Raw genomic sequence first — 27,775 nt, forward strand, 5'->3', positions numbered from 1 at the left:
ACACGGGTCGGGTCCAATAATAGCGGCATCAGGTCTCGGGTAACTTAAAAATGAATGTGTTTTTTTCTGAACGGACCCGAGAAGACCCGAACTCTCTCGCCTGTGTGCGTCAATGTCCTTTTCAAACCTCTCATCTGTTTGCCAAGAGCGCTTGCGACATTGTGTGGTTGGCGGTAGGTTCATTTTGGTTGAGACAAACATGTCAGTCAATTATAAATGTACATTTTAGCGGTTACGTTGGTGTCGTCGTCAGATAACAAAGTAAAACGAATGGAGCAGCTCGCCAAATTGGTTGCAAGGCCACCGGAGTTTCTTTCTGTCTGACTGCTGTGCGTAGGTCTGCAGAATGCACACACGTCAGTGCCGTTTACATTCGGTTCCAGTCGGGTTAAACATTTTTTTTCACTAGTTCGGGTCGGACTCGGGTCTAATTTTCTCGGGTTTGTCTCGGGTCGGGTCTTTCTTTAAATTTTTTTTATTTATGCACGTTGGGGTATGAAGTGCTTCGGGTCATTTCGGGTCGGGTACATTTCTTTGGACCCGAGAAGACCTCTAGTGTACAGTAGAATTCTGATGCATCGCAATGCATCATAGAATCGAATTGAATCGTTACCTGGTGAATCTTAATTGAATCGAATTGTGAGGGCAGTGCCAATGCACACCCATAATTCCTATGGGGGGGGGGGGGGGGGGTCATGTAACAAAAAAACTCTCATTACATAATTTCTATCATCGGATGACCTTTAATATGAAAAGTACATTCTGAGAGCTTTCCAGTGATATATAGTTAATCAAGATTTTTTGGGATTAGAGTAGGGGTTTAGTGTTTTGGGCCTACACGTGGGCCTGTGACCTTTTAGAAACTAACTCTCACTATGTCATATATGGCAACTACAATCTTAGAGCTTTCCAATGATATATAGTTTGTCAAGATTGTTTAAGTTCAGAATAGGGTATTAGTGGTAAACAAATTGGGTCCACCTGTGGCCCCGTAACATTTTAGGAACTGACTCTCACTATGTCATCATTTTCCCGAAATGGTGATGAAATATGAAAACTACACTCTCAGAGCTTTCCAATGATATATAGTTTGCCAAGATTTTTAGGTTTACATAGGGTAGTAGTGTTACAAATATATCATAACAACATGGGCCCACCTGTGGATGCGTAGAAACTGACTCTCACTATGTCATTCTTTTCCCAAAATCTTGATGATAAATGATATATAGATAAGAATTCACATGCAAAATACTGAGGTAAACATAGGTGTCCCACTGGCGGGACAGTGACATTTAGCAGGTTAAAACTTATAAAACATTTATTTTCAGTTAAGTATTATGAGTCTAAAGGGTTTGCAAAGTAAAATGGTAAGTACGTTTGCACCGTCTTTAGTCCCTGTCATGAGATGAGCTCCAATATATTACAGGAGTAATGTAGCACAAAATGTCTTTATAAAAGTCACAAAAATCAAAGAGCAGAACTTACACCACTTAGTTCCTTATTTATATTGTACAGCTACCCACTGTAGCTTTAACTATAAAACTGTTCAACGGCAGTACCGTACAATACTGCTTTCTTAAAAATATGTTGAGAAACAGAGGTGCCCTTTGCCCTACAATAACAACTTCACTAAACCAGGATTCAACCACATTAAAAATCCGTAGCACTTGTTTGCTTGCTCTCTCTCTCTCTTTCAAAGTATTCAGATTAAACCTGTGAACCTGTAATATATTAATAGTAACAGCAAACAATATATGCATTTGCATGTGGTTCTGCCTCATTATAATCCCCAGTGACCTCATCTTGTGGTTTCTACAGTATATAGCGTAGCTGATTAGAGGCTTGCATAAAAAAGTGAATAAATCACAGTAATCCAGTCCTCTCTATGGTTCTGTTGCTCAAATAATTCTGCAGCCTTTCATGGCATTTTAAACTAAACTATTTTACCCTAATGTTGACTTTTTATCATGCATAGTATTATAAATGAATACAATCACAGGAGAGGCCATTGTCTGTGCATCAGTAAAACTGCCCCCTAGCATTACATAAATCCATTACACAAAGTTTGATGCTGTTCTCGGTTTCACAACCTTTAATGTAGTTCAGATTCCATTAACGTGCAGCAGAGACATTCAAAGGTCTTTGTGTTCTTCTGCCAAAGACATCTTTGGGCACATCACACCTAATGAATACACTCAATCACAGACAATGGGAACAAACATGGTCATTACGCGAGCAACCATAACATTTAGGCACGTTCTCCTCCGTCCATTCGTCTTCATTTAAACAGATCAGTGAGGATTCTTAGGACAACTTGTCTGCTTCTTGAATGTTATGATAAGATACAGCTGTCGAAGTTTTTGTGCCACTAGCAGTCAGAATATAACCCATGCTATATGCTAAAGACATCATTGAGACAACTGTTGGTAATTGATTCCTATTTCTTTATCCTCCACAAGAGCGAGGTCACCAGTTGTGCTTTGGATGCTGGCACCCAGTTTGATTTGTGAACAGTCAACTTATACCCATACTGTATGTGTTACTGAATTTTTTTTGAACTATCTGCTTGATAAACAAAAAAGTTAACTTCTCTTAACATTTTAGACATGTTCTGCAGTACCATACATCACCTGTAGATGGTGCTGAAGTTTCCTGTCAGGTATAAAAGAAAACAATACATAGAAACGGAGGTTAAAGGGATAGTTCACCCAAAAACGAAAATTCTGTCATCATTTACTCAACTTCATGTTGTTACAAACCTGTATAAATTTCATTGTTCTGCTAAACACAAAAGAAGATATTTCTAATAACTAAAACAGAAGCACCATTGACTTCCATAGTAAGAAAAATAATACAATGGTGCTCAAAAACGGTTTGGTTACAAACATTGCTCAAAATATCTTTCTTTGTGTTCAACAAAACAATGAAATTAATACAAGTTTGTAACAACATGATGGTGAATAAATGGTGACAGAATTTTCATTTTTAGTGAACTATTCCTTTAAAGGATTAGTCAATTTTCTAAAAAAAAAAAATCCAGATAATTTACTCATCACCATGTCATCCAAAATGTTTATGTCTTTCTTTGTTCAGTCGAGAAGAATTTATGTTTTTTGAGGAAAACATTCCTGGATTTTTCTCATTTTAATGCACTTTAATGGACCCCAACACTTAACAGTTTTAATGCAGTTTAAAATTGCCGTTTCAAGGACTCTAAACGATTTCAAACGAGGCATAAGGGTTTTATCTAGTGAAACGATTGTCATTTTTGGCAAGAAAATTGAAAATATTCACTTTTAAAACACAACTTCTCGTCTTTCTTGCCAGAAAGACCTCACTTAATACGTCATTAATCATGTCAAGAGGTCACGGATGACGTATCGACGTTGTTGTATGTGGAATGATACAAATGAATGTCTTTGTGTCAGTTTATTGTTTAATATGGTCTGCAAATGTGCGTTTCATATATGTAACACATGACGGCATTACGCAATTACGTGAGTTCTCGCTGGCGCGTCAGGACCGGAGGAAGAAGAGAAGTTGTTGTTTAAAAGTGTAGATTTTTATTTTTCTTGCCAAAAATGACAATTGTTTCGTTAGATAAGACCCTTATGCCTCGTTTGAGATAGTTTAGAGTCCTTTGAAACTGCAATTTTAAACTGCATTAAAACTGTTAAGTGTTGGGGTCCATTAAAGTCCATTAAAATGAGAAAAATCCTGGAATGTTTTCCTCAAAAAACATAATTTCTTCTCAACTGAACAAAGAAATACATCAACATTTTGGATGACATGGTGGTGAGTAAATGATCTGGATTTTTTTAAAGAACATTGACTAATCCTTTAAGGTGAGAGAAAGCACATCTCTAGTAAGCTTACAGTAGCACCCTCCTGCTATAAGCATTACTGTTGTTTAAAGGTGTACAACAAACCCACATCACCACATACCTTCATTGTTAAAGAGATACATCCCTCAGAATTTGCAGACCTTTTGGATTTTTTGCCCTGAGTTGATAACATCCAAGGTGTGTTAAGTTTTTGTGTAGAGCAACAGGTAAAGCACAGAGAACAAAACCAAGGTCATATGTTTGGATTCCCAGGGAACAAACAAACATACTCAGAAAATGTATAGCTGGAATGCACATCTTTTCAGCAAAATATGCAGTGTGAATTTCATACATCACGCTGTACACCTAAAGTTCTTATTAATTTCAGAATTTAAAGTTGTAACTGTTAACATATAGCAAAATCAATCCTTGACATCAGAGGATGCCATAAACAGTCATGCTTTCAGCTTTCCAGATAACCATCACCACCTCATACTGGGGTGCGAACTGCTCATTCACACATGTCCACAGATTTATTTACGCTAAGGGTGTAAGAGAAATGCTGTCAGGAGCCTAAAGGGTTTTTAAATGTCTCTCTTTTATTCAATAACCATTCAATAAAGTTCTTCCAGTGACCTTTTATCCAGCGCTCCTGTTCTCAGTATGATCTGCCTCCATACTGTTTGATTCAATGACAGGAGGTAATTTTCACCAAACTACGTTTGGCCCTCAAGCTTTAAGGCACACTATACTTTAAAGGAGCCTTGTTTAATATCGCTCTTTTCTCTCCCATTGTGGCAGTACATTGCAAAGAATTACTAATAAATCTGTGTTACATTGACTGTTTGAAAGTGTTTTGTACCTGAAATAAAAGTGCAGCAGAACAGAGTTAAATAAATATTCACAGAAATTGAATTCCAATTATGAAAACAGATCGACTCACGTAGAGAATTCAGTAATTGAAGGCCATATTACAATGTGATGTATTCATATCATGTACTTCAAATCGCCAAACAAATTCTGCCTTCAAGAGAAATTCTGTAAGCAACAAGAGGGGAAGGGTTTGCATTAAAAATTAAGGTTGGGTATTGAACATACATGATGATTTCATATTTTTTATCATATATGTATTACTATAAGAAACATTTTAAAGAGCCACTATTTTACGTTTCATGATTTTACATTTTGTTGGGTGTTCACAAATGCAGACATGATTTTATGTATCCTTACCTTTCCAATCTGTTACATTCCACTATCTCCTATTGGGAGCTGATCTTCCAAATATGGTAACGAGTGTCACATTTCTGTAACAAACTTGAGATATTCGGCCAATCACAACGCACTGCAGGCCAAATAGAGCACATAAGCTGTCGACCCCAAAAAACGAGCGTTTAAAGACACAAAAGTGGATACAACTTGTCATAGTACTCTAAGAACTACGGCCACTGGAAGGAACAATGTCAGCGATCCACTGTTGTGTCTTTAAACGCTTGTTTTTTTTTTAGTGGGGGGGGGGGGGGGGTCGACAGCTTGTAAAAAACTTATTTCTGGGTTTAGTTAGCTGTACACCTTGTCACACAGCAGCTTTTAGGCATTATTGTTTTTTTGTTAAAAACTAGAAATGATAAGGAGGCAGCCTCACATACAAAGTGAATGGAGACGATTGGATTGTTTTCCACTCCTGGTGGGTGTGGTTTTCAAATTAGCATAACTGCACCAACAATAATGTACGGTACGTGGAGAATTTGTTTTTTGAACCATCACGCAAACACGTTGCAATACAACAAATACACAAAATAACGTTCTTTTTAGCAACGTAATAGGAGCTTTTTAAGGTCATACTATATACCAGTAACCCAAACAAAGACCACACTGTAAAAAATACTTTGGTGCCTTAAATTTGAAGTTGAAAAAGTAATTTCTACTTACTTTAAAGTGATAATTCGGCCAAAAAGGATATTAAACCCATGATTTACTCACCCCAAGCTGTCCGAGATGCATACAGTATGTCCATCGTTTTTCAGACAAACACATTTTCAGTTATTTTAGAAAATGTTTTAGAACTTTCACTTAATTAAATGTGAAGTTACGGGGTCCACGACCTTCAAGTCCAAAAAAACGTGCATCCATCCTTCACAAAATAAATACAAACGGCTCCAGGATGATAAACAAAGGTCTTCTGAGGATAATCCACGCGGTGTTGTTGTAGAAATATCCATATTTAAAACTTTATTAACGTAAATAACTTCCTTCCAGTACTGCTGCCATCTTAGACTCCTCTGTTTTCAGGAGAGAGTATTAGCGTAGTGTACGCACTTTTCTTAGTGCCGTATGACAAATTCAGAGGGCGGGGACACAGAGCACCAGCAGAGTAACCTCCGTACGCTGCATTGAGCTCTGATCTTGAATGCGGACACGACTAAGATGGCGGCATTACTGAATGCAGTTATTTTGGTTTATAAAGTTTTAAATGTGGATATTTCTGCAGCGAAACTGTGCGGATTGCCCTCGGAAGGACTTTGTTTGTCATCGTGGAGCCGTTTGGATTTGTTTTGTGAAGAATGGATGCACATTTTTTGGACTTGGAGGTCGTGGACCCCATGGCTTCACGTTTGATTAACTGAAGGATCTAAAACATTTCTAGAGTGACTGAGGATGTCATCGTCTGAGGGGTGGTGGACGTGTGCATCTCGGACAGCTTCGGGGTGGGTGAGTCATGGGTTTGATGTCATTTTTGGCCGAACTATCCCTTTAATTTATCTAGACAAGAGTACAACTTATAAAATGAAGCTGATATACTTATAAGTTAAAACAGCTCATTTCTAGTCAAGATAAACAATAGTAAATTGAAATTATAAATCTGAGATTAAACAAAAAAATTAATGTAGCAAACAGTGCACTGACTGGCCATGCATTTAAAGCCCTGTTTTGTATAGATAAGTACACCTGATCTCATGGTCTGTACAAAGTTTTCCTTGTTTACTGTGATAAGGGAGAGAGGCAGACTCTCACTCTCATTGCTGTGTATTGATAGTATTGATTGGTTCAGGGTGGTCCGTCACAGGCAATTCGGCAGAGGAATTAGAAAAACAGGAAGTCGTTGCACTTGTAGAATGAAAGCAAGGCTGCCAAAAGAAAGCAAATTTGGACCCAACCATACTAAAGTGTTTAAGTAAACTCCAGCAACTTTTTGCTGGTAATTATTTAAAAGTACTGCATGGGAAATGCTGGGAAATGTGTTCGTTCTCAAAGTTGCGGGGCTTTGGGAAATGTAAATTCAACCTTTTCCGATTCTGTGTTTGTACAAAAGTACTACTTGATAATGGGAAGCATCTATAAATACATTATTTGCCTTTGTCTTACTTGGCACAGATTAACTGGGATGCAACTTATAGATTTACAGAAGATACACAGTAGGGTGGTCCTTATTTTTCAACTTTTAAAAGTTCATGCTCTCACCCCACCAATTTTTTTTCAATATTAATTAATATTTAGAGGTTGCTCAAGACCTTTGAAGTTAAACACATTTGCGTATTATGTGATACGTATAATTGTTTAATGTATACTTATGGCAGCAATGGACTTATTTGACCATGCTCCATGCAATTATAACTCCTGTTTTAGTTGTGATATGTCTTTCAAAGCAAGAAAGCTTCATTGTGAATGAAGCACAATAGACAACATACACTGAGACAATGGCTGAAGCAACACGAAGCAAGTCCGCTATATGGTTACTCGGATCAGAAGAGACTGAAATAACTGAAACAAAGTTACCCTTTGAAATATTCAAAGGCTTTGAGCAACCTCTAGATATTGTAGGAACAATTCAGAATTTTGCACAATGTGCTTTTATTGATATCCTAACACTTTAAGGGGGTAAGATTTGACCCATTGTAAGGACCACACTATTACACAGTCAAATTGTATAGGTGTTGCCTTAGGTTGGTTCACATAAGCCAAAATAACCAATAAAAACTTTCACAGAGACTTGAATCACTGCCAATCTTTTAATTTACTTTATTTGTGATCCTGTTTGTGAAATTCAGGCTAAAGCATCAAAGTTTGATTCAAATTATTGATTTCACATTTATTTCAATCTTTCACATGGCATTACTCGGCTCAATATTAAATAATATTTTCACAAAATGTTCTTTACATTATTTAGGGATGATTTTATGTACAAAACAGTGAATTACAAACATTTTTGATTGATTGATTTACTTTATTATCCCCTTAGGGAAATTTTGTTGCTTGCGTTTCACATGCACACATATAGCACCGACAATAAACTTTATATAAACTTAATAGAGAAAAAATAAAATAAAACTAGGAATAAAATACACACAATAAACCCTGAAACCAGCTCAGTAAGTTCTCTCTCTTTCTCTCTTGTCTCTCTCATTTTCAGTTCACATTAATTTCCTTGTTTTAAATTCATTGTTTATTCAAAAAATGTGGTATGCACAGTATTACTTGATCATGGCCATGATCAACAATGACAGAATTAATGCAAAATAATATGACACACTGCTAAACAGCTGCTTTTTTGTATTGTGGCTTTAAAGATGACAGCTGTGGCATTGGCTCTTTGAAATGAGAATAAAAATCTCTGTGCAGATAAATCTAGTGGCACCTGCTGCCTTGGTTATTTCATTCGGGCATAATAGCAAGGACGTGTGTGTAACAATCTGTAAGTGTTCATCTTGTATTTGCCCATAACAGGATTAATTGATTGATTGTACCCCAAAACTGTACAGTAATTCATTTTGTCTTACATTTTGGGGAAAAAAATCACATTACTATGCTCCCTTTAATAAAAATTGTTGTTAATACAGTGTCTCATTTTTTAAAGATGTGCATTAAATAAGATCCGAGAGACCAAGTCGCGCCAAGTTTAGAGTGTGTTGAAACCAAGACAAGAGCAAGAGTTTAAGAGGTTGAGAACATGGCAATACTAAGAGTTAAAGGGTTTGAGACCAAAAAAAGACAAGACCAGCACTCATATTCGTGAAATGTATTCAAGACCTTCAACAAATGGGTTCAAGATTGATCTAAGGTAAAGGCTGGGTTATTTTCAACCAATACTGGGCAAATATCAGACAGAACACACTGCTGGGTTATAAATTACCCAAATGCAGAGTTGTTTTAAACCAATGGCTGGTTTATTATAACTCACAACTCCGGTCCAGGGGTCTCATTTATAAAATGTGCGTATGCACGTTTCGAGCTCCGTTTTGTGTGTACGCACATTTTATAAATGAGACCCCTGGACCGGAGTTGTGAGTTCCCACGCAAAAACAAACTTGATGAGAGAATGGGCTTGCAGGGTGGGATCTGAGGATGATTAATGTATGAACACTTGCAGGGGATCTGTGATTTATAAAGGGAACATTGCTTTGTTTTGTAAGTTGTAATATTTTTTGGCGTATGCCATTTTTGACTTTTGTGCATACATAGACTGTTATTAAGTATCCTATGCACAGTTTTATAAATGAAACCACAGATCTGCACGGTTGGCAGCTCCGGTGCGCATGTGGCCCAGAGTCATCTGCTGTCTGAGATGGTTGTGTAACAGCAACCCAGCATTGTGTAATTTTTAACCCAGCAGTGTGTTCTGTCCAATATTTACCTAGTATGGGTTGAAAATAACTCACCCATTTTTAGAGTGTACAATACTGGTATAAGAACCTTTTAGTTTAGGATTTTCTGTGAACAAATTGAACCAATAGAAACACCAGCAGTAAAGCCCTGCGGCCAGAAGACAGCAGTGGTGATGGCCGATGCCACCCCACACAAACCACCGGATGACCAGCTCAACCCAATGGTTCTCCACATTAATTTTTATCTTTTTTACAGGTCAGAACTAAAGTATATGTAGGCAACAGACATCATTAGTGTATTTCTATGTTTACATGATACTAATGTACTGAAAAAGTTTTTCGAAAATGTCACGACAATGATGTCAAAAAGACCCGTATATACGTAGATCCGTTCATAAAAGTTCATAGAAGTTCAGCACCACGGACATCGCAGCAGAAAATTTGGGGTGTGTAATCCCAGCTAACAAAGCCATAGTACACTGAAGAGAACAAAATATAAAGGTTTACAAGAAGTTTTGAAATGTTTTGAAATATTTTATTTAGTTCAGCAAATATTATTTTCCACATACCGAACATTTTTGTAGGTTAAGATATACTGTCTTCCTGAAAGGCACTGATTTTGTTACAAAACTCATTGATTTGAAAAGCATTGTGTCCCTGATTGGCCAGCTAATCTGTACGTTGTGAAGTCAGCAGGAAATGTGACACTCCTTACCATGTTTGAAAGATTTGCTTACAATGCAATGCTAACAGAAGATAACTTACAGGCTGAGGAAAAATGATAATGTCGGTCTTGTCCACGTCAACAATCCCAGGAAGGAAAGTTGCCTACAATCCGTGTTTGTTGTAGTGCAAGATTTTTTTTTTACGTTGGATACGATAACTTGTGTCATTGTTTACTTTGGAATATGTTTTGCATATAGTTATAGTTATGTACTAACACACACACGCACGCACGCGTTAACATGTACTAACACACGCGCACGCACGCACGCACGCACACACAAACACGCACGCACGCACGCACGCACGCTACGGTAGCCACCACCAGACAAACATGTCATCGTCGGAGACAACTTAGTAAAAAAGTTTGTCCGTTAAGAGCTTCTGTAAAAACATGGCGGCACAAAATGGCAACTTCCATGTAAGGGGACCCTCGGTGTATGTAGATTAAAACGTCTTGTTCTAAGGTAATAAACACATAACGGTTCATTATGAAAGGTCTTTATACACCCCTGATAATAAAGTTTTGTATATTATTTTGCATTTCTGTCAAGAGATTCTTCTAAAAATTACACATTGCACCTTTAAGTAGCACAATTGTTGTTTTGGTTACAATTGCGCATGCCTATAGACTGAATTAAAACACACACATGACGTTATCACCAACTCAGGTTTACGTAGTTTACACGGAGACGGCAATGCATTGCTATTTAAAACTGGCACTATTCTGCAAAAGTTAGCATTTTAAGACCCCAAAACGCCATTGTTGTGTATACGAACATTTAAGTGGATAAAAACACTATCCCTTAGATATAGACGGTCTACATTTTAACTAATCTCTTAAAAGGGAAAATGACTCATGGGAAAGTAGCTTATGATGTTTAGTCCTATTAGGGCATTAAAGTGAAACTAGATACAGCGATCTTATAACTTCAACAGTATTGATGAACTCCCTGCAGACTGATGGGTGCAATTATGCAAACTATTCTCTCTGAAGAGAGTCTGGGTCATAACACCTCAAGCAGAGACACACACAGAGAGAAAAGTAGTTCATCTTTTATTCATTGCCATCATGGCTAAGAAGATGTCTCAATCTCACACAGACAAGCTATAATCGATAAAAAAGCTAACATGTGTTAAAAAGAAAAGAATTACAGCAATGATGAACCAGAAATTCCCATAATTCCCTTAGTGCCAATTTAAAATCCGAACCTATTTGTAAGAAAAAGTTAATAACGCCATAACAGACCAAGTGATATTTAGAAAGTGGCTAATTTCAGAAAAAAATGGCTGTTAAAAAAATTACCATAAGAGTCTGACGGCAGCAGCTTGCATTAAGCTGCCATTTCTGCTTGCTATCGTCTTTCTTTCTTTCTCATCTATTGTTTATGTGCAACCTGAAGCCAGTTCACTAAAGACAAATAACACTTTCTCAAAGTCCAGTCACTGGGCGCAAATAAAAGAAAACTTCTACAGTTCATTAAGCATCGCCATGGCTGAAACTGAATCTGCAGCACTGCATTTTAACAAGCAAACCTTTTACTGTTTAAAGAAAAGGTGGCATAGTCGGTCACCAGCATATTTTGGATGCTGCTGTCAATGTTGGTGTTTCCCTCTTTTAGACTTTTAAACCTGAAAACGACTTGCAAAACTTTCATGAATCACCATAAAGAGCATACTGACAAGTTTGGCAGATAAAAAGCGAAACTGGTCCTACAGCTAGACTAGTGGTTGCAATAATCTTCATCACCCTTTATTGAATCATTCACCACAGCCTGTTGTGATACTTCAAGAGAACCTTTTCTACTTGACCTGGGTGCTGATTGCAAGGTCAGGGAAAAACAGGAAAGATATATAATCGCTCAATTTCAGCCCGCCGGGAATAGAAGGACTTTTGAAGAAATCAATAAGCGACAGGCTAAGGGCCGCGGCCCTGGATACGGCCTAAGCACCGGAAAACTACGATAATAAAGGAGGAAAGAAAATGTAGGCGAGCCATTCAAGAACAGAAGAGAGAGTTCTTCGAGAAAAGACACGCAACAGGTCTCCACCGGCAATTTTTAGGTGTTCCAATCAAACGTTGGCATACATATAGACACAAATAAACTCTCCGAGAGACACATCTTTGCCCAAAGCACTTCTTTATTCTGAGTGATGCGAGCACACACATATAGATCATACTGTCTGTGTAAATACCCAATAGAGGTGATTCATATGATAGCACTTCCCTGGAGAAGACCTGGAAGATACGTTATTTATGATATGAAAATGCGTAGGTCGATAGGTTTTATTTTTTCTTTGTAATAAGAAAGAGAAGCAAAGATATGTTAGAGAATAAAAAAGTCAAGGAAGGTTTACAACTGATCAATAAAGGCAATGGCTTCATTTGAAGCCATACTAGCTTGATACTGAATAATGTGTGGATGTTTGACCTTTTTCTAGCACAAATACAAAAAAACATTTACAATTTAAACTAAAGCAAAAGATCTGCACTTGCTGTTCACCAAAACCCAACGAACCAACCAATAAACCAAATAAACTGCCATTAACACTGTCATACAAAATGTCTTAATAATTGAACTGTTTGATTTGGCTTTCACATGCATAAATAAATAAATAAACAGGAATTACTCCTCTACTGTTTGGAACGTAGCATGCCAGCAAACGTCATTAAAAAAACATTAAAAGTTTACAGTACACCTTGCTCAGTGTAACTGAGTTTGTAACTTTTGTAATCTTGCAGTTGTCCTAAGTGTGAAAAGATGAATCTCAGCACCATACAGTCACCACTGAAAGGGATCAAATAGGAAGAAAATTCATTAATGGGTCAGATCAAAAAAAGGGTCTCATGACTCGGGTAACACCATACACTATAGAATCAAGGGTATTTAAAAATTTTAATGGGCTATTTCATGAAATTCAATTATTATGTGTTGTGGACTTTATGTAGACATCTGTTATGGAAAATAGCAGTACTAAATTAAAAACAAACGATCCCTCTTTTTTTTTAATTATCTCAAATCTGTTTGGAGCAGATTGGAATCACTAAATTATTGTATTTCTGCTGAAGATAATAGCCTAGTGGGCAGTGCTCCCACATACTTTCTGTCCTCTCCATAATATACAGTATTGTTCTGTATCAGACTGAATGCGTCAGTCGGGTCTCTAGTACATTTTCAAAATTACATTACATTACATTACATGCAGAAACGCCAAAAAATGTCCGGTTTCAAAGGTGGAATGGAGGTGGTAAATATTGGACAGAACACACCGCTGGGTTAAAATCAACCCAATGCTGGGTAGTTTTAACCCAAATGCTGAGTTATTGGGCAATATTTGAACGATCTAAGCGCATTGTCTAAAGCGCACAGCGCAACGTCTAAATGGCCGTGTCAGAATCCACTTTTGCAAATTTAACGACAGGAAAAATGGTTTGTGCGCCGAGCGCGTGGTCGAAAAGGGTTGTTTTTTAATGAGTATGGGAGTATTTTGGGTGTAACGTGCAATAAACCAATGAGAATCTCAGCTCTCATCTCCTTTAAAAGCCTGTTGTGCTGGCGCTATGTCTAATCCCTATTTAGATGATGGACTTTGTAAACTGAAAAACTAAGCGGAGGAAGAAGATCCCAAGTTTAAGATTAATGTTAAATAATTGTGTTGTTTTTCACTTGTATTGAAATTTTTATTTTTTTTATTAAAACCTTTAAAACCCGTTTTCTTTTAGTCATGGAAGTAAAAAAGCAGGCTTTTAATTGCTTTAAATGTATGGCTATCCAATATCATCAAAAAATAATTTACAAGTATGTAAGATAAGGTTTGTACTCTAAAAATACTTTATTTGTAACAAACAGAAGATAAAGAATTTACAAACGGCTCTCCGCACGTTTCAGCACTTGGACAGCGTCATGAGTTTCTTTAAGCATTACTTAAAAATGTTTCTCATCTCACCATATCCACAGGTACAGAGTCATCACATACAATAAATCCGTGAGGTAGCATTTAAAAAACATTTAAAAACAGATGCATTTGTTTAAAGCAAAGCATTTATTTACTTACCAGGCTGCAGGTGAAGCAGCTCTTTGTGCCTTCTAACGTCTCATAATTAGTCCTCATGTATGTCCAAGAGACTCAATAATAATCTTTTACATTTCAATCCTTTAATCTTTCATATTTAAAAGCGTTTTTGTGCTGCTGCGCATTCATGGATGACCCGCGTTGTCGTCCTGTTTATAGGCGCATATTACTAAAGCGCTCATTAAATAACAAAAAACATATTGCGCCACTGACTTTAGACCAGGTTTTAGTTGCTCAATGGCGTAGTCTATTTTAGTTGCCTCAAAATAGCAACGCGCCAACAATGCGCCTGAACACACCTCGTTTTCAGACAAGAACGCCCATGGGCGCAAAAGGGGGCACAAATGCATTTGCTATTTAAACAACGTGGCACTAAATGTGAAAATGATAATTGCGCAGGGTGGAAACTAGCTAAAGACACTTGCGTCGCGCTTTGCGCTGCATTGCGCCGGTTGTAAGATAGAGCCCATTATGTTGCATAACAACAACCCAACATTGGGTCATTTTTAACCCAGCATGTGTTCTGTCCAATATGTACCAATTATTGGTCAAAGTGTTCCTCTGTTTTTAACTCACACTTTGCACATGATTGCACTATGTATTTCAATAAATTTTGTACTTTCTAAACCTTTTCAGTCTTTTTGGATTCAGCCATTTTATTTATTTATTTATTTTCAAAAAAAACCCAGCCATTTTTAGAGTGCATGCACCCAAAATCCTTGCACGGCTCTTCAAGCAAGCGCCACTGAAGGTCAAAATATTGGTAGTAAATGCTGCAAAAAAGCTTCCACTACACGAGAAAACCCGCTTGGCAAAACTGGCCTGACATATTGCAAAATAATCCCATTTTACATGATTCAAAACCTTTCAAATTTCAATCACGAACATTCTGTGTAGCAGCATGGCAACTGGTTGGGGAGAGTATGATTACATATCGTGTACTACCCATGTCCATCTCATAATGCCGTTCTGCATTCTGTTTACGGCCAACACACAATCCTTACTGATTTTCAATCCAGACTGTGGAGGCAATTGCAGCAGATAGAAAGTAATAGAATCCCAGAACGACAAGGCGGCAGTTACTGAGCGGAGTGGGAGCCCAGCAATGGGAATCCTCATGCAAGTCATCACACTAACACGGACTGAGAATAACCGTGATCGTGAAGCAATTTCGGATAAATGAGAAATGGAGATTTGTGACACGTTCTATTACGCGCGTAATTGTTTACCGACACATCCCGTTCCAAATTGCAACTACATTGTACTCCGTTTCATATCTATGAAAAGTAATTTCTTTCTCATCTTGTTGGCATTGTAATGTAAATAGATCTATATAATTCCCGAGAAACTAAATTTGTGATATTCGAAATGAGCTTTAGTTAGAATTGATGCTTTACCCGACTTCGGAATTGAGCATCACTGGCTTACAGAGCGACTTTCTGTGTTTGGGTTTTGTTGGCCTGAGGCCTAAAGTCAGCTATAGAGAGAGGAATATGTGTGTACCTGGCAGCTTGTCAAATCACTCGCTCTGCTGGGACTCGGGTAAGTCAGTATCACACAGAGTGTGTGGGTCAGCAAAACACGGTGAAAAATGCTCTGCTCACCCTGAGACTACGGTGCACTCTTATCACCATGACCATTCTGGTCCAACATTCAGTGGTCAGGATACCTCTGAGAATAACCTTTGAACATAAAAGATTTGTTTTATGTCTCATTTCTACTGGTCAGCAGGAAAAATAAACTTTATCCTGAAATCCAGGATAAAGTTCCATTTAATCATGAAATGTTCTTTGTGTTATAGCAAATGTTTATGTACAAAACAGTAAATCACCAAAAATTCAATTGAAGCTTTTTCTCGAGATCACCCGTGTACAGTAAAAAAGCTGAATCTGAGAATCTGTTACTGTAAATGAAACTCAATTTTCCTGAGCTATACCAATTTCCCCTGTGATTTTCCCAGTATATTGAGCGTGCTCTTTCAAGCAATACTGTATGAAAGAGGCCATGCCATTAACAGCTACAACAAATGTTCATATACAGTTTTATATACTGTGATGGGGTTTGGTTAGCTCAGTGGCAATAAACCTCATATGCAGTAAAGCAAGATGGTACCTATGAGTCTGCAGTCTGAAACTCAACTTATAAAATCTGTCATGTCTTTATAGCTCACATTGACACCTCATTCGGCTATCGCAGCTACCTGCTGTGATGGCCTGACATGGCTATGGCAGGAACAGACGGCACAGATGGGAACAAGTATGTGCGCTTATCTGTGACTGCGTGCATGTGAGGGTGATAAAGAGTATGTGGGCCTGTGTGCGTTTTGGACAGAGTCCTGCCCAGTCAACTGTGAGCCGTGTTATAGACCAATTTGGGAAAAACAAGAGGTTTTACCACGGTCCTGCAATTTAGTTATTAGATATTTCATTTACATATTCCTGTATGTTTAAGAGGTTGCCCTTCAATTCCTTACCATATATAAAATGGACACTAATGAGACAGTTTCAGACGTATAGTACTGCTAAAAAAATGCATAGATCAAATAGTACTCTGAGAAATTCTGAGAAGCAGGTGACTCCAATTCATCTCGCTTTATTATCTTTATTGAAACAGGTAAGGTATGCTACATGACAGCAGTGTATTTCATCTTTTTCTCTCATTTCATCTCAGTATTCAACGCACATTACTGTCTGATGAGTTTATACTACAGCTTTGGTAAAACGCAGCAAACCTAAGCCATATACTTAAGCTGCTGTTTTGCTCTTTCTGAGATTTTTCATTAGGAAAGATTTACGTGACGGTCCACTGAACTGTTGTATAAGTTTAGGGGAGTTTTTAATTAGATTAGTTGTCCAGTGTTTAATTTAAAGGGCTTTGCTGTGGTGGCGCCATGAGAATTTTAAGTGTATTGCTTTTAACGCATTTATTCCCCTTCTAAAAAGTTAATTTTTCTGGCCTATCTTCTGAAATCAAAACACTATTAGACTATTAAAATGCAAGAAATAATGGTTCTTTTAAAGGCACAATATGTAATTTTGGCTCAAAACAACAACAACGGCCACAGCTTGATGATGCTGTTAAAGGGACAGTAAGTAGGTTTTTAAGTGTTTTATTAATCAAAATCAATGTCTTTATTCATTGTTGGTGTCAAATGACTTCTGCCAGTGATTTGACTTTTCTTTGTAAGCTTAGAATTTCTACTCTTTACTTACATTGAACGGGTAAGTCCAAGGAGGCTTCCATGTCGTTCTGCCATACTGATAAACTATAATAGCAAAAAAAGCAAAAAGCCCTAGCCTACCAACGCGCTTCCACCACACGTTTTCATTCAGAAAACGTGAACTAGCTGAAATGGACATGGAGATCAGTGATTAAATAATGGCTACCATAGTTGCAACATGCATTTGAAAAAGCGAGGCGCTAGAGAGCACTATTCGTTTGAATGCAAAATACAATTTCACCACTAGATATGGGGGTAAATCCTACTTATTGTCCCTTTAAAGAGCGTATTACCTAGCCTGGGTGCCAGCCGATATTAGCCCCGCCCACAACATTTTGAAAATGGGAAGATTTTCCGTTGAGGAGCTTCTATGTGAGACCCAAAGCTGGTCGACCAATCAAATTGTCAGGGCGGGCTTTATACGATGATGGACAGATGATCAACATTACCGTAATGAACCACTTCACCAAAGAGCATGTGTGTTAAATCTGTTTACAACGAAATGGCTGCCGCTGTAGAATTCAAATGTGTGGATACTGACATTGAGTCTGTTCTAAAAGATATCGACAGAGCAACAGAGAAACGCGACCAAGGCATTTGTTGATCGGAACGATGTTTTTGCCGTCCTTCCTACAGGATTCGCCAAACGTTTCATTTATCAGCTAGCTCCGATGGTCGCTATGAAGACTGGACATGAAAACCCTATTGTCATTGTTGTTTCTCCTTTGGTCGCACTTATGGAGGACCAAGTTAAAGAAGCAACTGAAATGGGTATCACGGCGATGCAAATCGTGGCTGCTGAATAAGTGGAGGGACATGCTAGCCTCCGATAGTTTTTGAAGCCAACGTAATGGGTGTCGTCGTGGATGAAGTTCACCTAACGTACAAATGGTAAGAGATAGTCTGATTGTATGACTTAAAGGAATATTCCATTTTTTTAAAAGAAAAATCCAGATAATTTACTCATCACCATGTCATCCAAAATGGTGATGTCTTTCTTTGTTCAGTCGAAAAGAAATTATGTTTTTTGAGGAAAACATTGCAGGATTTTTTTCATTTTAATGGACTTTAATAGACACCAACAATTAACACTTAACTCAACACGTAACAGTTTTTTTCAACTGGGTTTCAAAGGACTATAAACAATCCCAAACGAGGCATAAGGGTCTTATCTAGCAAAAGGATTGTTTATGTAAAACCCAACATTTTTAGTGGTGTATGCAGTAGAGCTTCTGAAACTGGCTTTGAGGTTTTGAATCTGACTTTTTTGACCTCGCTCATGTCCCATTTATAACATATCACATCAATAAGGCATTAATTTCATATGTTGCCCAGTATGTTCTCTCGGGAGTCATGCTTTCACTGCTAACACAATACTCTATTCAGGAACATTGACAACCTAATTTACCAATGCACAGCAAAAACAGCTTGTTATTTTTCCGCTTACATAAAATTGTGATTAAGAACGACGGTTAAAAAAGATGAATGACTTCAAATAGAAAAGATGTAAATGAACAAAAAGAGCAGAGGTCTTCTTTTGGTGTTATATTTAATTTGTTCATTTGATGGATGATTAGTGAAACAAAATGCTTACAGACGTTTAAAAGAATAAGTGTCAGTCTCTGATCTCCCTGATCAGAGAGAATATGAGAGAAAAGATGTTGTGATGAAAGCAGGAGACATTTTAGTCTCTTCACTAAAAAAGAGACTGAGTTTAGTTTGGGAACACTGAGATTTAGCTTCTCTCCGATCCATTATTTAGAAAGTTTGAGTAAGTAAGTGAATAGATGAACTTTAACACACACACACACACAAATTTTGAAAATTATTAGTGATGCACCAATGTATCGGCCGCCGATATTTATCGGCCGATTTTTGATGAATTTGAAACCATCGGCATATCGGCAATAGCACGAGATAGGCCGATACCGATTGTTAATTAATTAACTGCATAAAGAAATCCATTATATGTAAAAAAAATGAGTTAATGTTGTTAATAAAATAAATGCTGAATAGCAAAAAACCACCTTTGAGGGTTGTCATGCGGTCTTATTATATTTGCTTTAGCTTAATTTGTGCTGCTCTTATTATGTTGGTCAGTTGAATGTTAATTAGATCCAATCCATGTTCAGTAAAAATAATTTGATGCAGAAATAAACTAGCTAATAGACCAACTGTATAGTACTGTATACAAGTGTTTAATATCAGTAAGTTGTCTGTTTAAATCGGTATCGGTCCAAAAAATCCTATCGGTGCATCCCTAAAAATTATGTATTTCTAAGTGCAAAGCATTGATCAAGTGTGAGTGTTTAACACTTAGAGGAATACTACCAAAAAAGCGACCAGATCTGACAAATCCAATGTACTGCGTCTACTGCATGCCAGCATATATTTTCCGGGGGCAATTCAACATTTTATTTATTTAAAAATTTATCAGAATTGAAAGAAATTACATTACATTTATGCATTTTGCAAATGCTCTTATCCAAAGTGACTTAAAGTGCATAAAGGTATACATTTATGATCTGTGCGCTGCTAAGGCAATACTCTACTGAACTACTGAAACATTTTAATTTAGTAAGATTTGGTTCTGTTTGGTTCGTTAAAGAAATCATTAAAAATGCACAAACTTATTATTTTACCCTAGAAATGTGGCAATCTCTCTCTCTCTCTCTCTTTCTTCACTGTAAAAAATTGCTGTAGTTATGCAGCTGTTTGCCAGCAACTTACTGCATATTTAAATTTGCAAATGTTATTTAATGGCAACAGTTTGTTCAAAGTTAAATGCACATTAAACATTAACAAGTCTTTGTCTTTACAGAATAAAACTATAAAATAACAGCCTCATGCAAAGCATTCTGGGAAACAGAAATCCTCATCAACCTTTCAGGTTCCTTCAGTATGAGGCTGTTATTTTAGTTTTATTCTGTAAAGATAAACACTTTTTTAATTTTTAATGTTCATTGAACAAACTGTTGCTAGTAAATCACATATATTTAAATCTACAGTAAGTTACTGGCAAACAGCTGCCAGTAATACTGTAATTTCTCTCTCTCTCTTTCTCTCTCTCTCTCTCTCTCTCTCTCTCTCTCTCTCCACAGGGCATATTATGAATGATTTAAGTATTCATCTATCATGTGAAAACCTGTGTCACACCATTTGGGGCTAAACTGTCCACTTGAATTCTGCAGGGGAGTTAATGTAATTGGTTTTCCCTCCTGTCTTACCCCAAACCTTTCCCAAGAGCTCCGTGTGACTTCACAGTCTGATCTTAAACAGCTTATGCAGTATTAGACTTTTATCCCACAGCATTAGGATTTTTTCCATGTGAACAATTCATGCTTTAAAAGCTAAAGCAGCTCAGTGACAGCTATGGAATTACAATAGGCAAGTGAATTTTTGGCCTGTATGACAGTGCATGATACATCATAGATAAACAAGGTGATTATATTTAGTGTCTTGACATTGATCTAAAATACTTCTTTTATGCTGAATGTCATATTGGTTATTAATAAAGATTGCTATTTTTCTCAGCAAAGGTTTTAAAACTTGAATTTACATTTATTACTTTAGAAGATGCTTTTATCCAAAGCAACTTACAGTTGAGGAATACAGCAAGTGATTCATCTTAAGAACATAATAAACATGAGAAGTGCCAGTAATACAAAGTTACAGTCACAACATTCAGATAATATAAGCCAGTACAGGGAGATTACGGAAAGAGATATAGTCAAAAGTTTTTTTTGTGATTTGCAAGATACAGTACAGTTAAAGGTGCAGTGTGTAATTTTTTAAAAGGATCTCTTGACAGAAATGCAAAATAAAATACAAAACTATATTATCAGAGGTGTATAAAGACCTTTTTATAATGAACCGTTATGTTTTTATTACCTTAGAACGAGATGTTTTTATCTACATACACAGAGGGTCCCCTTACGCGGAAGTCACCATTTTGTGCCACCATGTTTCTACAGAAGCCCTTAACGGACAAACGTTTTCTCCGTCAATGACATGTTTTTCCGGTGGCAGCTACCGTAGCTTCTCTATGCATTTCTAAAGCGAGGGGTGAGCAGTGTACTGAGCTGTTGGTTGCAATTCGCAACCTCACCACTAGATGCCACTAAAATTTACACACTGCACCTTTAAGTGCTCTCAAAAAAGGTGATTTTCATTTGTTTAAAGGTGCAATGTGTAACTTTTAGAAGGGTCTCTGACACAATATAATAGACATAACATAACTATATTATCAGTGGTGTATTAAGACATAACACAATGAACTGTATTGTTTTTATGCCCTTAGAATGAACCATTTTTATCTCCATACATTGCGGGTCATCTTATGGAAGTCGCCGTCAGGTTTCTACAGTAGCCATAAACGGACAAACTGCTCTACAGAGCGCATTTCATCCTACATTGGGTGCTTTTCAATTCTTATTCATCCATCCTAATTTTCTTTCCTCACTTCCTTTCCTCGCGAGGACGGAGGAGACGAAGCATCAAGTAAAATTGCATATCCTCATTCCTCACTTTCTGTATAAAGTTCATTCTCGATTATCAAATGCATTAAAAAAAATTAAGTTAAATACACACTTGAGTTAGCGTCCATAGCCTTACCATTTTTATGCTGGAGCTCGATCGGTTTCCAGGTTATAGGATGTAAAAGCGCCCATTGTCTCAGATGACAACATGTTTGTCCTGTGGCAGCTACCGTAGGTTCTCTTTGCGTTTCGAAATTGGGGTTGGTTGCAATTCGCAATCTTACCGCTAGATGCCGCTAAAAATCACATTACACCTTTCACTCTTCCCCCCCATTGACGAGTTATCTCGTCAATTAAGAGAAAACATTTGCATAAAAAACTTTTCCTGAGGAATTTTTATGTTAATCTGCAATGCACTTACCCGATTTATGAAAAAAACTGAAGCCAAAATGTTATTTACTAATTTTAAACACTGTGTATGTTTAAATAATCGTTCTGAATCTCATCTCAAATTAAATTCCTTCACAAAAACGCAATTATTTCAGCTTTTTGCTAAAAAAATATATATTTTAAAGACAAATACCCATATTTAGGAGTTTATAAGCAGAGAAAAAATATAGATAGGATGAAAGTTTTTTCCCATTTCTGTTTGTTTGTTTGTTTAAAAGCAAAGGGTCTGCTCTTTCATTTGTATGTTTATATATTTTTAAAAGAAATTTTTCCTGGAAGGCATTTTGTGAAATCAACTTTTCAAAAAATGGCTGGCGGGAATGAGTTAAAAGGATAGTTCACTTTGAAATTAAATTTTGATATGTTTTAGCTTACCTCAGGGGCATCCAAGATGTAGGTGTTTTGGTTTCCGCGGTAGTTTCACTTTTGATGTTTTTAGGTCAAACCGTTGTTGTCTGTCAGTCACACAATGCAGGTCCATAGTCACCTACCAAACGGTACCTCAAAGAGCATGCACAGAGAAGTCCAAATTGAACAACTGTCCATCGTAAGTACACATTGATGGCCTAAGACACGAAACGAGCGGTTTGTGTGAGAACACTATTTATATTGTTTTTGTACACAACCACGTCTGTGCTTAGTCTGCGCATGCGCCGGAAGTGATCTCTCGCGCCTGTACGTCACTCATTGTTTACACAGAACAGAGAGTGTATGTAAGACAGCTAATTGACATTGGCTGTTTCTCAATATGCGTTCTTCAGCGATCTTGCGTCCTCGTGTCCTCGCTCTACGTCATTATTAACGGTCGAAGCTCATTCCAATTCACAAGAACGCAAGGACAGAGGACGCATGAAAATACCCGGATGTGTTCTTGATATCGAGGATGCATCGAGTGCAGACTTGCTGAAATCGCTTTACACCCCAGAAGTCATTGCGGCAAAACTTCCGAGTTCGTTCTTCCAAGGTCGCCTGGCAAGACCGATCTCCACGAGGACGCAAGTCCGTTCTTTTTGCGTTCTTGGAATTGAGAAACAGCCATTGTACTAATTTGCGCTTATCCGGGATGTTTAAACCGACGTAAAAGAAAACAATTACAGATGCTCGCGCGAATTCATCCAGGAGATCACTTCCGGCGCATGCGCAGACTAAGCACAGACGTGGTTGTGTACAAGAGGCAAAAACAATATAAATAGTGTTCGTTTTCTCACACAAACCGCTCGTTGCGTGTCTTAGGCCATCAATGTGTACTTACGATGGACAGTTGTTCAATTTGGACTTCTCTGTGCATGCTCTTTGAGGTAACGTTTAGTAAGTGACCATAGACCTGCATTATATGACTGACAGACAACAACGGTTTGACCTAAAAACATCAAAAGTGAAACTACCGCGGAAACCAAGACACCTACATCTTGGATGCCCTTGAGGTAAGCTAAAGCATATCAGAATTTGATTTAAAAGTGAACTATTGCTTTAAGTGGACACATAATGAAATCCCCTAAAGAAAATATGGGCACACATGTATTAATCTTAATTGTATCTAAAACTATAGTAGAGTCCAAAAGTCTGAGATCACATTAATAATAATACAGGGTTAAAAATCATATTAAGCCGTAGTTTATAACATTTCTATCTCACTCCGCAGAATAGGCAAATTTGCGAGATTGTGCCAGAATGTTAGACCCTGCAATATCAAATCATATATTTCATAGACTTTTTTCTTTGACAGGTAATTAATTATAATAGGTTTTAATGGTCTTAGACAGACTTTTTACTACAGTTTGGCACAAAGTGACTTCACTCACCATTATGACTTGCTTACCCAACCTGAAAGAATATAATGTTCTCCAGAAAAGTTTTGTTCTTTAGCTAATTAGCAAAGTGAATGCTTCAGCTTCCTTTTAAAAACTCCTTGATGTCTTCCTCCTGTCCATCATCTTGATCTACCGGGCCAGTTTACAGTTTAGCTGTGAAAGGCCAAAAACATAGCAAAAGCCATGTGTCCGATGACAAGCAAAAATCAATTCTTAGACAAGGACAACACAGCACAGTCTGTGTGAACTGAGGTCCATCTGGGACTCTGAGATACCGCAATACTGTTGTTAATGGCTACTGAATAAAAGCTTACAGCGCTTCTTTGCTAACAGCAGGGAAATTACCCTCCCCTCAGTTTTGCTTACCTGGATCTTTACTCATTGTGCTGAGAGAGCGTTCACAACACTTTTCATAAAATATTTTGATGCACATTATCATAGACATTATTCTTGTGGACGAACAGACAAATGCTGTCTACAAAACCAGTAATTTTGTATTGTTTTAATCCTCCCCGCAAATGTTTTAAAGACATGAGATGAATTCACAAAGAATATATTATGCCATTTAATTACACATGCTGCCTTTGTTGTTTTAGCACCGATTCAAAGGAATTATGGAAATCAGGTAACAGCACAAACATGCCCATAAATGTGATAAATGTGCCAAATGCAATTTGCAGGGAACAATTTCCTATTTTTCAGTGAATGCCATGTTGTGGAGGTACACAATCTAGTGGGAAATTGCCATCAGTTCTGAATGTTTATGCCCTCAAATAGTCCCGGTTTGCTTAATGAATAAAAAACACCATCACACATGGATCTGCCTTCATCGATCACGCATTGATCTGCAAAGCATATGGCTCTGGCGTGCATTTCAACTCTTCTGAACACATAGCTTTATGTGTAAAATGTACATAACAGACAGATAAATGTACAGCCACAGTAATTACATTTAAAAGCGAAACTTCATAACACACAAAAGTTGTCACTGGGACAGTACCTTTTAAAAGGTCCTAATATTTGCCACTTTGGTACACATATGTACCTTTTAGGTACCAATATGCACCTTTTAGGTACAAAAGTGTACTTTTGTGAAGGTATGCTCCAATGACAATGAACTTTTGTACCTTCTTGTATGTTTTTTAGAGTGTAAAAATTTCCGAATTGAAGTTCTTGGTTTATTTTAGAAATTAGAAAAGAACAGACTGATTTCAGGAAACAAAACTTTCAACCTACTGTTGCTTTTTTGGCAAGATCAGTGAGTTGGAAGACAGCACGCACCTGGCAAACTTCCCATAAACTGCTTAGCATCACTTCACTGTGATCCAGACACCTTTTAAACACTTGAAAAGTTGAGTGCACTTGCTCCAGCGAGGATGTGACTGTTGTTAATGAAGATTAGTCTGTCCTCAATGTCCAGTACTTTAATGTTGTGATAAAAAAAATGTGAAACAATAAATGAAGGGTTTGGTTCCAAAACGAGATAACACTGTTTTTTTAAATCTCGTTTTTTGTTTGTGCATTCCAATTAATATCAATCAAACTGCAGTCATAACTAAAAAAAAAAAAATACAGCACAATAAAACATAATAAAAAATTATGACATATAATAAACATTTTTAAAATGCTAAGTTATCTTGTTTTGGAACCAAACAGAAGGCGTCAAGCGCAAGTGATTTCAATGTTAAGTCAATGTGAAGACGCGTTGACATGCGTATGGAGGTCTCGTGGCGCGAATGATGCGTTTAGCGCTCAATGCCGCGAATTGAGCGTTGCCGCGGCAAACGCGCAAGTTGAAAAATTTGACCTTTGGCAGAAAACGTGCCACATTAAACAATCAGGAGCTTGCTCTAGTAGTGATGTGACTACAGGAAGCGCAGAGTCGCAGAAGCCCCTCCCATGACGCAAATTTCCGTGCGAATGTCTCGATGACTAGAATTTCACGCGCGGCTTTCACCCGCGAATGAAGCAAGTAAACTCAAACTGTTCAAGTGGCAAATTAGGCGCGGTACACGCAAATGTGACGCCTCAAACGCGGCTGGTGTGAACCCACGGTTAAAATGTACACTGTAAAAATAACTTGTTGGTTTAATTTGAAAAAGTATGTTACATGGTTGCCTTAAAATTTTGAGTTCATTCAACTTAAAAATATAAATTAATTCAAAAAAGTTGTGTAAAAATGTATTGTGTTGAATATAAAAATGTATTGTGTTGAATATTATTTTTTCCTAATATATTTATTTAAGTTGAATTAACTAAAAAACATTTTTTTTTTTACATTTTTTTAATTGATTTTCCTTATGCAACAATTACAAACACATAGACAGATACATACATACAACATTAATTTAACACATACCTACATACATAGTCACCCCTACACAAAAAAAGAAAAAGAGAAAAAAAGATAATAAATAAATAAATGAAGAGTTTCGTTGAAAAACGAGATAACCACCGTTTTTTTAATTGTTCAGAAATCTCGTTTTTTGGTTGTGCATTCCAATTAATTTCAATGCAACTGCAGTTGGTTTGTTTTGATTTAAACCTTCATAACTTAAAAAATACAGCTAAGTAGCACCATAAAACAAAATAATAACATGATATAATAATAATAAACATGTTTTGTCAAAAATTGTAAAAAATGGATTTATCTCGTTTTGCAACGAAACTCTTCAAATGTCAAAAACAAATTACCTCAATATTACCAGATTGTTTCCGGCAAATTATAATTACACTGAAGATTCAAAATAAGATAAAAAGAGCTGCCAGACCGCATAAAACTTTTTAGAGGAGCCTCGGATAGTATATTTAAGGTGTTCAAGTTTGAGATATGACATCACCTCTTTCCCTCAGCGCTTATGAGAGGTTCCTTTTTTCCAATTAAGAAGAATCAGGCGTCTAGCCAACAGTGTGGAGAAAGTGATGAGCTCTAATTGGTTGGTAGTTAGCTGTAACCCTTCTGGCACCACTCCAAATATGGAGGATAGAGGATTCGGATCAAGATCTTTGTTACAGATAGATGAGAAAGTTCTGAAAATGTCTGACCAAAATTTTGTTAATCTGGGGCATCCCCAGAACATACTTTTTCCAGGGCACTTCGAGTCTAATCCTGGATACATCCTAGCCAGTTTACTCTAGACAGATGAAGCCTATGAAGCGCATTAAATTGCAGAAGTCCATGTCTAATGCATACTGAAGATGAGTGCACCAACTCTATTGCATATTGCCAAGATGAATCTGAAATTTCCAATCCCAATTCCTCCTCCCATTGTCTCCTAATATGGTCGAGACGTGGGGAGGCGGTTCTTTGAATGTTCTCATACAGAATAGACTTAACTTTAAGGCAAACAGGTAACTTACTTTTTTAATGTGAACCAACTTTTTTACAGTGCTGGAAGCATAAGTATTTTGTAGCAGATACACATAATAGATATACTGAACTTACATAATGCCTATAGTTAGGGCCAGCTGACGCATTATGAGATGACGCACGATGTAAAACTTGGCAAATGCCGACAGCCTGCTGCATGGGCATCCAGTTTCCCATGAAGGACAACGTTTAGATCGGAAGTGCTTATGTTTCAGAAAATAAACT

This window comes from Misgurnus anguillicaudatus, chromosome 3 (genome assembly GCF_027580225.2).
Source record: "Misgurnus anguillicaudatus chromosome 3, ASM2758022v2, whole genome shotgun sequence".
In the NCBI taxonomy this organism is placed as follows: Eukaryota; Metazoa; Chordata; class Actinopteri; order Cypriniformes; family Cobitidae; genus Misgurnus; species Misgurnus anguillicaudatus.